The sequence below is a fragment of the Castor canadensis genome, chromosome 10 (assembly GCF_047511655.1).
Source record: "Castor canadensis chromosome 10, mCasCan1.hap1v2, whole genome shotgun sequence".
NCBI lineage: Eukaryota > Metazoa > Chordata > Mammalia > Rodentia > Castoridae > Castor > Castor canadensis.
Window position 1 is genome coordinate 49,996,383 of NC_133395.1, and position 12,200 is coordinate 50,008,582.

General features: G+C 33.0%; 1 long non-coding RNA gene across 1 annotated transcript in view; it reads right to left on the reverse strand.

Moving 5' to 3' along the window:
* Positions 1-5,281: 5,281 nt before the first annotated feature.
* Positions 5,282-12,200, reverse strand: part of LOC141411595 (uncharacterized) — a 63,453-nt gene continuing 56,534 nt past the window's right edge. Inside the window, exon 3 of the long non-coding RNA XR_012436435.1 lies at positions 5,282-5,414. This is a non-coding gene — a long non-coding RNA (uncharacterized lncRNA). The remainder of the gene's footprint in view (positions 5,415-12,200) is intronic.

Below are 12,200 nucleotides of genomic sequence, written 5' to 3' on the forward strand. Positions count from 1 at the left end.
GTTTGGGGTTGTTATAACAAACTAGCTGAGGCTGGAAAGAAAGTAGTTTATTAAGTTCACAAGTTAAGACATGAAAACTCAAAGCTAGGCAGCTGCATTGGGTGAGAACCTCATGCTGTATCATATCATATCTCATAGTGAGTGTGTGAGCAGAAGAAGCCTAGCATGTGCACCTAACTTTATAACAACCCACTCTTGTGGTGTATATTCCAGTCCTAAAGATCTAATTCAAGATAGGCATTCATGCCTTACAAAAGTGGTGCTCCAGCGACCTAATTACCCCCACTAGGCCCCACCTGCTAGAAACTGTACTGTTATAATGGGGACCAAACTTCTATTAAGGCAAGACTTATCTACATGACAACAGATATGAACATAAAAATATCTACCTTTTATCTCCATATCTATCCAGCTAGCTATTAATCTATCAGTCTGTATCTATCCCTTAAAGTTAATTTGTTTCCATAATTTTGGTATATATACACATAAATAAACTGGTCATCTGGTGAAGTATATTTATATATTTAAAAGTATTTCATTTTTGGAGATTTTTTGTAAATGGGATAAATAGCTTGGTTAGGATGGCATCTATGGGAAAATTTAGTGTTACAGGGATCAAACAAGAAAATTTTTTGTAAAGGAAATTTTTCTCTAGAGATATTTATCTTTCTCACTTTTTCTTTCTGAACATGTTAAAGTTAAGTATGTTTCAAAGTTTGGTTGTGTTTTACCATATTTTATCCAGAATCAGTATAAAAGCTTCCACAACGAATTAAGTTTAAAAAGGCAATATAAGAGAAAACACTATTACTGCCAGTAACTGCTAAACTCTTATTTTGATATAAAATGTGATTTCAGTGTACTTCAGTAATTCTGACATCAGGAGTACAGATTTTGTCAGTGACTACTTTCCTATTCTCAAACTTTAGTATTATTTTGTTATAACCTTAGACTACCCATACTGTAAGCTTTTCTCCCCAACTTTTTCCTTGTAGACAAGAGCAAATTCAGTCTGTGAGGTAGGGTTGACTGTGTGAAATAGAATAAATACTAAATAAATAACTAATCACAGTGGCATTCTTTATAGATATTCAACAATTTGTTGCATAAATTTGTTTATCTGATCTCCAATCATGATGAAGTTCTGGGGAAAATATCTACATCAAAGTTGCATCAAAATTTCAAAATTGCATGAAAATCTTTACTAAAAATGAAAAGAAGTCAGAGTAAAATCATATTAGACTTAGCTTTGAGAAAACTCAGACTAAAAGCAAATTTCTTTAGTTACTACTGGATTTCCTTAAGCAGGTAAATCTGCCTGTCTGAACCTTGAACTTATATTCATATTATTTATATTTACTATTATATTACATAATTCTCTTAAAATACTATTCACCTTGAAAGATCTGGTGAACATTGAGGAAATATTAGGAACATCTCTGAGCACAGTGCCTGGGGACAGGGTGGCATTTCATCTTTAAAGAATTGTAGCAAATTGGATAACTTGGTCAATTAGTTTTGCTATTGGTCTTTTAATTGAACTCTCATTTTGTATTGAGGGTTTTTTCCAGATAAAAACTTCATCTTGTCTACTCTTTAAAATGTGGTACTGATTAAAACAAGACCCAATTCTAAGAGACAGCCCTTCTATCATAAACCCTGACCATACATTTTTCTGAACAAATCACAAACAAAAGTTTTATCAAATTCACTAGCAAAATTTTATACCTTCTCCCTAAAATTTTCTATTAATTTCCAAAAGAAACAGATTCAAGTAAATTTGCAAAATAGTCAATGTATTTCTTCAAAGGAAAGGACATATATAAATTAAACTTGCTTTTTATATAATGCAATATCTGGAAATAACATAAATCCTTCACAGTATAATATAATAATAATAATATGGAGATTAGAAGTATAGTTAATAAAACTTCTCTGAGATACTTCAATACTAAATGTATTTTAGCAAGATTTAAAATCACAAAAACAAATCAATTATCCAGTTATTCAATCTGTAGTTGTAATGCACTCACTCCAATAGATCAACTTCTTCCACAAATTACTTTTGTATAAAGTATCAAGTGTATAGAAATCTCTTCTTAACCTGAAATATTAATATTATGCTTCTTAAATATTCTCACAATTAATTGCTCAGACTTTTAAAGATCCTACTTGATACAAAGTTTATTTTGTGTGTAATGAAAATGTTCTAGAATTTGATGATAGCTTCATAGATTTGTGACTATTCCTAAAACCAAGCAATTATATGGTTTAAAATGTGGAACTTCATGTTATATGAATTATGCCTCTGTAAAATGTCTTTAAAAATATTTTCTTTTCTTCCCCCTCTTTTAAGAACATAGTCTCATTTCAAACTTTTAAAATTTTTATTATTTTAGCTGTGATTGTTCTTGTTAGTTCAAGGTTAAATTTCTGAGTTGACCTCAAAATTATACTATAAAGAGAAAGCAAGAGCAGGAGAGAGAAAAAGAGATACGTAGAATGATTGTATTTAAATGGGTTTAATTCATATAATTTTAAGCTTCATAAAATCCATTTGCATGATCTGTCTTTCTGGCCAGAAATATGAAAACATATTCCATAATAATATTCAAATACAATCTCTTCTTCATATTTTCACTATTAAATGTCCCTTTATTTCTATCAAAGGACTTTTAATTGATTTTCAAACCTCATTGGCCAGAAAGGTCACTCACCATGAATGGTCCTAGGACATTCAAAAAGTAATGCTGTGCAAAGTGCACACTTACTTCTGAAGACAGTATAAAATAAAGTGAAACATAAATATCTGCTTAATATTTTCAACTTAATATTTTGAAATAATATTTTACAAATGTGCTATATAAAATATTTTTAAAGTTAATTCATTGTTTCTTAAATGTGGCTATGAGAAAATTTTAAATTACCTACATGACACATTGTTTTTATATTGATCAGTGATTTTTTTAGGAAGCAAATTCTCGCACAGACAATCTGAAATGGACAAACATCATTGTTAATTACATAAATTTTGTAAATACATATGTGACACACTCATAATTGTTTTCTTTTCTGCTTTTATTTTATCTCATTATTTAATTATTTGTTTAGAGTGAACAAATGCCTCTATCTATAACATAAAGAATGCTTACACATTGAAATGGAGTTACTAAGAGGCATTTATAGTTAAAATCTATCAATTATCCATCATTTCCTCCAACTCATGTATTTCATTTTAAACTCTAAATGAGTAATATCTCCACTCTGTTGGTTTTTATAATTTAGAATTAATATTAGAGGGTTTATCACATTTGCTGTAAATTTATAATTCATGACTATTTCTAAGAAGCATGTCACATTGCCTCTGTTTTCATCTTCACATCACCACCAGCTAAGCAACCTAAATTGTACCAATTCCATATCCAGGGTCCCCATTCTTTGGCTTTCACTTTTGTTTAGCTAATCTGTAATAGTGGTCAGATTTTAGAAGGAGAAACAGCTGGACTCCAGGCATTCATTCCTCTGTTTCTCTCTTACCTCAGTTTGCCCTTGACTGCGTTTCTCTGCCTAAGACCATAGTTGCTGAAAAACAACCAGTTTTCTACCTACAGCTCTCTCTGTGGGGTCTGCCATAGACCTTGCCGGCAAACTCTTCCTGTCTGCATTAGTACTTCATCATCCTTTGCTCCCTTAACCTTGGGTACACCATTGTAAATTGTCCCTGCATTAAATTTCTTCAGTCACTTGTTTGGGTATAACATCTGTTTCCTGCCAGAACCTTGATTGACAAAAAGATTATTCTATGTGTGCTGCACCCATTATTTCTGCAGTGGACATCCAAGGGCTCAGTGCATTGACAGAGTACTCTGAGGGGATTAAGCTCCTAAAGTGGATTTTTGCTCTTGGCACTTTTTAAACGGTACCTCAGAAGTTCTATGTCCAATTTCTTTTCCTATGTCCCTAATAAAATATTGCAACTCCTCCTCCTGGATATCTATAGAAGAGACAATCAAAGATCTTGTCTGATTTTTTTAAGGGTTTTTTTTTTCACCAAAAGACTGCCTGGCCATATTAATGATTTCCCACGTTGTTTCTTACTTGCTATATAGAAAATCATGATCTCTTATGTATGTGATTTAGATTTGTAATCATGTACCCCCAAACTAATGCATTTGATCACATATTTCTAACTTGACATTTAAACATTTTATGCAATGTTTAAATATACCCTCACAGGAAGTTGCAAATAGATAATTTATAAATGTATGGTTCTTCACATTTAATTATATATGGCTGATTATATCAAAATACCATAGAAATATAATATTACATTATATAATTCAAATTGAATGAAAAGGTAACCAAAAATCAGTTTAAGCTAAGAGTAAAACAGAAAAGGTTTGAGTACATGTTTCAAAGAAGAGGCACTAAGTTCAAACCCCAGTTCCTCAAAAAAATTATTTTATTAATTCCCTTTCAAACTTCACAGAAAAATATATATGTATATAAATTAACATTCAGTGTTTTTCCATAACATACACTCAATATGTTAAGTAAGTTTTCCTTATTTAAATTGATTGTAAATCAGCCTAAATATATTAAAACACTTAGCAAATAACTATTTAGCCTAAAAAGTAACATTATTATGTAACCATTCCTTTAATGAAATGAAAGTGATTTCTTTGTCTCATTTTTTTTTATATCTATGGATGTCTGTCACCTGTGGTTAGAAGGAGAAATATTCATTTCTAAGTCACTTTTGTGATGCTTTGTATTGCATATGTAGATTTAAATACTGAATAATGCATAAACTGTTGAGAATAAGAACTTTATTATATCAAGAGCAGGGGATCAGGAACCAATGTAAAGATCAGTTAGAGTTGAATCAATATGGGTCATAAAACATGGGTACACGAAAGCAATAGTAGGAATCTCTCTGTATAGCTATCCTTAACTCAACTAGCAAAAATGCTTTGTCTTCCTAATTATGCTATGTCTTTTCTTCAACAAAATCAGTGATAAGGGCAGAACAGGACCTGCCTGGAACTGAGGGGGGGGTGGGAGGAAAGAGGGGAAGGAGGGCAAGGTGGAGAAATGACCCAAACAATGTATGCATATGTGAGTAAATGAAGAAAAAAAATTAAAAAGAAAATCATGGAATGGAGACAAGCAAACAAACAAAACGAACTTTATTATATCAATGTCACTCAATTTTTTTAACTCAGAAATATCAGAGACTCGGGAATATTGGAAGAGAGAGATCTGAGAGAACAGGTGTTTTGGTTATCTACTAGAACAACAAGCCCAAAAGAAAAACTTTTAAGTCTAATCACTTACTGAGATGGTCTGCGGCAAACCCGGGACGGCCAGATGAATGAACACAGACTTGAGGACCATTACACGCTTGAGGGAGCCTGAAAAAAAAAAAAAAAAAAAACTGGGCATGCTGTGGATTGTGAGATTTGGACCTCAAGAACTAGAGGAGGGAACTAGGAATAGAAAAGCAGTTGGTACCAAGTCTAAATGCAACGAGAGTTTCCACTGTTTCCTTCTTCCTCCCATAAAGAATTGGCAGCAGAAGTGTTTGACAAGGACCTCAGCACCAGTCCTCCGAGAACCAGAACTAGGAGCAAGAAAGCAGATATATGAAGAGCATGACCTGCCTGGGGTGTTTACAGCGCAGCCTGCAACTAACTCCTCCAGAGACAGTGGTGCACTGAACCATGGTATCAACTCTAAGGTGGGGACAGCTGCTTCCTCCCGTAGTAGTTGTCTTCTCCCAGACCCCCACTCCACGTCCTCCGGGAGGTCTGTTTGAAAACTTTGTTATGACTATGGGTCAGGTATGAAAAAAAGTCACAGATACCTAGTAGGAGCCAGACTCCCCACTGAGTTATGTGCTAAAAATCAAAGACTGATGTACCGTCAAAAGTTAATTTTAGTAATATTTCAACTAAAAACAGGATTAAGTCATATTTAATTATGCTGAAAGCAGATTTTCCTTTTATCTATAAAACATGTACAGCACCTGCTTTGCAAAAGTATTTATACACAATTGTTAGACTCACTCCTGAACAACATTGTGAATTGGACATGTGTTGCCTGGGGCTTTAACCGTGGAAACACCAGGTTACATGACTATTAGTGTAGTTAGGATGAGTGGTGTTTCTTTGGTTAAAATGTTATAAAGGTAAATCATCAAAAGGAAAGATGAACAAAATCTCAGACAAATGCCTTCATAGTCAGATCAACTTTGGAAAAGTACTCACATACACATACATAATTTGAGCAAATGAAAATCATTTTTTGAAGGATCTTTTTGGAGCACTACTGTGCAGCTACAAAAATAAACATTCTGAAACCACCAGTGGTACACATGGATCCTCTTAACACATGGTGCAAAGTAAAACAAACTTATGAATGATACACTATAACATTTACTTTGATTACTTAAAACCATCATATGTGGTGTTTATTAGTGCATTCATATGTAAACATATTTTATATTACATATAATGTACATAATGTATGGAAATATAAAATATTTAGAATGATAATTTATCCCAACATTGGGAACAAGGAAATGAAATCCAAATGTTACCTATTTACACCTTTTATTAATTATACTGGCAGATGGGCATGTTATTCTCTATATCATTGTTTATATAGCTAAAAAACAGTATTTCCAGCAATCTCCCTTTGGGAAAGTAGATGGCAGTCCTATTTAGTATTAGGGGAATTAAGAAAACATGATGACATGGTTAAAATAGAGAGTGAAGAGTAAAAGTGCACCAGAACGTGGTTCTCTAAGAATAGAATTAACTGCCACCAAGTAAAGGCCACATTTGAATGGAAGTAAAAGATTTCAAGAAAATTGAAGTGACTTCCTAGTGATCATTGAATTTTGTTTTCTCAATTACTGTATGTGCTATGTGAACTTTTGTGATAAATATCTCATCATGTTATTTTCAAATGCTATATATAGGATGCCTTATAGATAATTGGTCTATTAAATGAATTCCTCCTCTTGTTTAACCAAAAGAAGTCAAAAAAAGAATAATTATAGGTAATTGTCCAGTCAATCCCATGATATGAGATAGTATGGCACATAGAAATTATTAGATAATGCTTTTAGTAGTAGAATTACATTTTACATAAATTTAATGTAGATATTACTTTATTACCTTAATAAAGTAAGGCCTTCATATGACAAGGTAGAGCCAAGGAAAACTAGGCAAACAGAAGAAAAGGGACACAAATGCCTAATTGTAGAGTGCAAAGCCAAAAGATATTCTAAAGGGAATAGAAAATGAGAATTTAAATATATTGTTTGATATTGGAATAGTGACCTGTCAAGGAACATAGTGTAGCTATATAATCAGGGATGATATTTATGTATTAACTCAACTTTTTCAGCTAGGTAAGGCATTGAGAGTGTGCCTAGCCACAGAGTTAGTGCTATAACAAAATATCCTCAGTCTCCCCTGTCCCATGGTTGTGAGGGAAGGACCAGAAAGAAGTATCAGATGGCCTTGGGAAGCAGCTTTGGACTCACTTGCATGTGTAATTCAATATCTAACAACTTTAAGTCTGTACTGATGTTATCATGGGAATTAAACACTTGGTAAACATTGAAGAGATTGGAGGGAAGATGACATATACAACATTTATGATAGCTCAAATAGCAAATAAAAATCTTCCATCATATCAGAAAGCCAAAGAGCCATTTTTAAAACCAATAAAACGAGTAACAGTATAACCTCATTATTAGAAATATTTAATTGCGTAACAGAGTTAATATGGACAATAGTCACCTTTATGATTTATCACCTCCCTTATTAATTCTCTATGTTAATCAGGGCCTTGGGCCTCTATCATATTCCCCAAAATGCATCATTTTATCTTGTTGCTTTACTTGTATCTCTAAAGACTTCTTTCCTTCTCAGTTACGTACTCCCAAGCTGGTCAATTTCAAAATATCTAATGTCAAGATCCCAAATCCCACTCACATTTCCCTTTCTTCTCCACTTCCAGTTTTTGTTTTCAAAGTACATTCTTGTTATCTTCAAAATATTAATTCTGTTATTCTCTCATGACCTATCAATACCCTTTTGTTTTCTATTATGTGTAGATCAGCTTTCATGAACATCAAAATAAATTGTGCCTTTGCAAAAATATTTAACTCCCATTCTACTCACTCTCTGCCCTGCTTACTTAGAAGAAATTCAATATTACAAAGACCCAACAGATCAATTGCCATGCAACTGTGGGTAGATGTGAATGAAAGTCACAATCAGTTTGGTTGACTTAGAATAAATCTGAAGTTAAATGCATGATGTCAAATGATAAGTGTTCTCTTAACTTTCTCTGGCAATCCAAAAATACATCTACAGAAAGTTTATATTTTTATCCTGAAATAGTAATTTCAAATATTATCTTTTCTCTTCAACCACCTTTGTATTCTTTAGGCATCCAATCTGCTTAATAACTTCCCTACGATAAACTTGCTTGTAATTCATTGAGAACATAGAAATCATCACTTCAGCATTCCCTAAGCCATTACTTCTAACCTATTTGCATGTACATCCATTTTCTTCATCTTTTCTTGTGTTAAATTCAAAGTTTATCCCTCATTTTTATTTCATAATTTTTACCATGGACACCATCTTAAAATATTCCATGCATTGCTCACTCAACCATCTCCTCTCCTAAACTATCATTCTCACCTACTCTGGTAGAATACTCATAGCAGATAAAAATTGACTTTGCTATTTCATATTATAACCACTCCCCCCTCCACAAACACACACACACACACACACACACACACACACACACACACACACTCAATTCTTTTTGGCTGTTACTCCAGGTTTTTGTTCACCTATACAAACATCCTTTTGGAAATCACTAGCTACACATACTCTACTTTCTCACTTCCTATTTACTTCTCTGTTCTCCATAACCTAGATTCCTTCTTTATTACTACCTGAAAATGTCTTTTGTCAAGATTTCTAGCAAGTTTCCTGTCATGAAGTTGAATTATTATTTTGCCTCTGCAGCTTTTATTCCAGTTGAATGTTCCCTTCCTCTGAAAACCTCCTCTCTCAGCTTCAAGAATTTCAAACTTGTCTCTGTTTTTAAAAGAACCTGTCCAATAACCTTGACACCTTCATGCTGGAATCACCAATGCTTCGTCCTGGGCCCTTTGCTCTTCCCTCTCTGTACTCTATTCTGATGTTTGTTAATAACTCTTAAATTTCTTCTTAGATCTCTTTACTACCTATTTTTAAGGCCAATTTACTTGCTTTATATACACATCTCAAAAATAACATGTCTATAGTGGACAGACATGATAATTTCTCCTTACCCATAGAAGCCTGAATATGTTTCTTATCTTGGTAAATGGCACAATCATTCACATTGTTCTGAAGCAGAAATTTCTGGTAACTTTTCTTTATTCATGACTCTCCTCTATCCCCCTCAGCTAAAACATCATCAGCTTTTGCTAATGCTACCACCAAAATAAATCTATTGTCTCTCCTTGTCTTCTTCTCCAGTGCTGCAAATAAGGCCACATCTTGGCTGAACTCTTGCCACAATCTCTTATTGGTATAATGATTCATATTCTTGAGTTCCACCCTCTCAGATGCCAACAATCTGTAAAACATATGCAATGTGGGCTACATCTCTTTTTAAAGTCATAAATTTGACCCCATCATACCTCATAAACCTCATGTTTTGACATCTCATGGGACTTCAAATAAATCTTACATACTTTATGTGTCCTATGAAGTATAACCCCTATTTGTATGTTACATTTGAGTGTTCAATGACTCCCAAAGTCCATGTGTTAAAGGGTAGTCCCTACGGAGGTAGTGGAAACTTTAGGATTTTGGGTCTTGTGGAAAGTGCTTAGGTCATGGGGGAGTATCCTGGAAGGGATTACGAGAACTCATTCTCTAGTTCTTTTCTCCTTTTGTTTCTTGACCATGAAGTGAACAGTTTGCTCTACATGTGTTCTCTGTCAGAGGCACAAAGAAATATGTCCACACAGTCTTGGACAGAACTCCAAAGTCATGAGCAAAAATAAATATTTTCTCTTTTATAAGTCAATTATCTCTGGTGTTTTCCCATAGTAATGTGAAGCTGACATTTTCAACCACATTTGAAACAATTTTTATTCTGGTTCTCTAAGTTACATCACATCAGACACTGTCCTTTAAACATGTAGTCTTTTTTCCATCCCACCAAAAATCATTTGTGTAGCCTGTAACTCATTATTTGGATTCTTCATAGAGTTGTCTCATCATTAACATCATATCTCATTTGAAAGGTCATATGTTCTCCTCCAAATCTACCCATCTGTTCCCCACCCATGTACCTCTATAACTGAATTTTTCCTGTTTCTTCAAAGAATGCATTTGTAACTGTGAAGTTATTTAGTTGTTTGCTCGGCTTTATGTTCTCTCTTCCTCATTACAAAATAAATTCCAAGATAACATGAAAAAATGTTTTTCTCAAAATCAAGCATATACTGGAATTTATTTTAGATGATTAAATTGTAGACTAGTGCTAATTTAAAATGACTATATATAATAACCAATGTTTTGTAAGAATCCAGAGTCTAACATGACATGGTATAGTTCTCTGTATTTATCTAGCTGTGTTTACACGTTGTAACTACATCTTTATTGACATCCATCCATAGAATTAATAACGTGTTATTTTATATCAATTTCCTCATTTATTGCTCTTTGTCAAGTATTTTTGGTTATGTAGTCAGCACTTACGTTCTTTGATTGGGATAAAATAAACAATATAAAACTGATAAATACAATAAACTGGTTAATTTCCCCTTTTTCATTACCAGTTTGGAAGCAAAATGTAAATTTTAATTTCATTGACTTTTTAGAGGAAAAATAAATTAGTAACATTCCCTTTAAGCATGTCAAAGAAAGGTTTCTATTTTTACATTGCCTTTCATCATAATTTTAAACCACCCACAACAATTCAGTCAAACCATCTATGTGTTTTTTCCTCTGGGGAACTTGCTAAATTTGCAATTGAGATAAGTAATCAATGCTCACCTCTGCTAAACTGTACATAAATATTATTTCAAAAGAAATTCCTTGGAGGAACTCCTTTATGGAATATAACTTCATTAGTAAGTAATGGATTGCTGTATTGTATGTTTTCTCCCATCAAGCTAATTTGGAAACTCTTAATTGTCTTACATTTCTTTTATATGGCAAAATAAATGATACCCCTGTGTGAAAATCAACCTGATTATAATCATGCTTTCCATGTGTTAAATAGTATTGACTTCATTCGACTTTTATGTTCACATTAATCTATTTATTATAGAATATTTACAGGATTGAATCGGAATGGAATTCATCTCACCTCTACTTTGTTCTTATTTAAGCTCTTATAGATATAACGACAGAAAAAAGAAACCCAGTATTAAAGGAAAAGAGCTAAACATTCTTCCAACTGTCCTTAACATTCAAACAAATGCCTCTCACAGTTCCTAGTGTACTCTGCTACTGGGTTACCTGGAACTTGGGTTTTTATCTTTTTATTTTTTTAAGAGAATTATAAAATCTGCCCCTGGTGCACATATGAAACTTTGGTTGTTTTTCTCCCACCAGTTAAAAATCTTTTTGGCTACTGATATTTACTTGGTTAGTAGAGATAAATAAAACTCTGATTTTTTTTTTCTCAAAGCATATTAGTTTCATTTTCACAAAAGTATCAGAATACTATAGTACTTTTGCTATAAAAGAGATTTTTTTTTCATTTTTGCAGTTCTGGGGATCAGACCCAGGGCCTTATTTCCTAGGCAAGCACTCTACACTATACAACTGAGCTATATTTGCAGTCCTAAAAAATACTTTCAAAAATATAATCTAACAAATTGCATAGAAAATGAAACTTATGCACTGAAGACTTCATTAACTTGGCTTAATCCATACAAGTAAAATCACAGAATCATAATTCAGGAAGGCTTCAGAAAAGAAGATCTTGTTTCTTATCCTATTTGAAAGCATCTTGGACAGATGGCCCAGGCATTATTTGGGAAATAATCTCTTCAGTGTTTTCTTCCAATAGCTCTTGATAACTTTTTCTGCTCTATTAGTCAGCTTACTATTTCTTCTTCAGCTTTGTTTGATAGTTTTTCAATTCTCCTAAGTTTC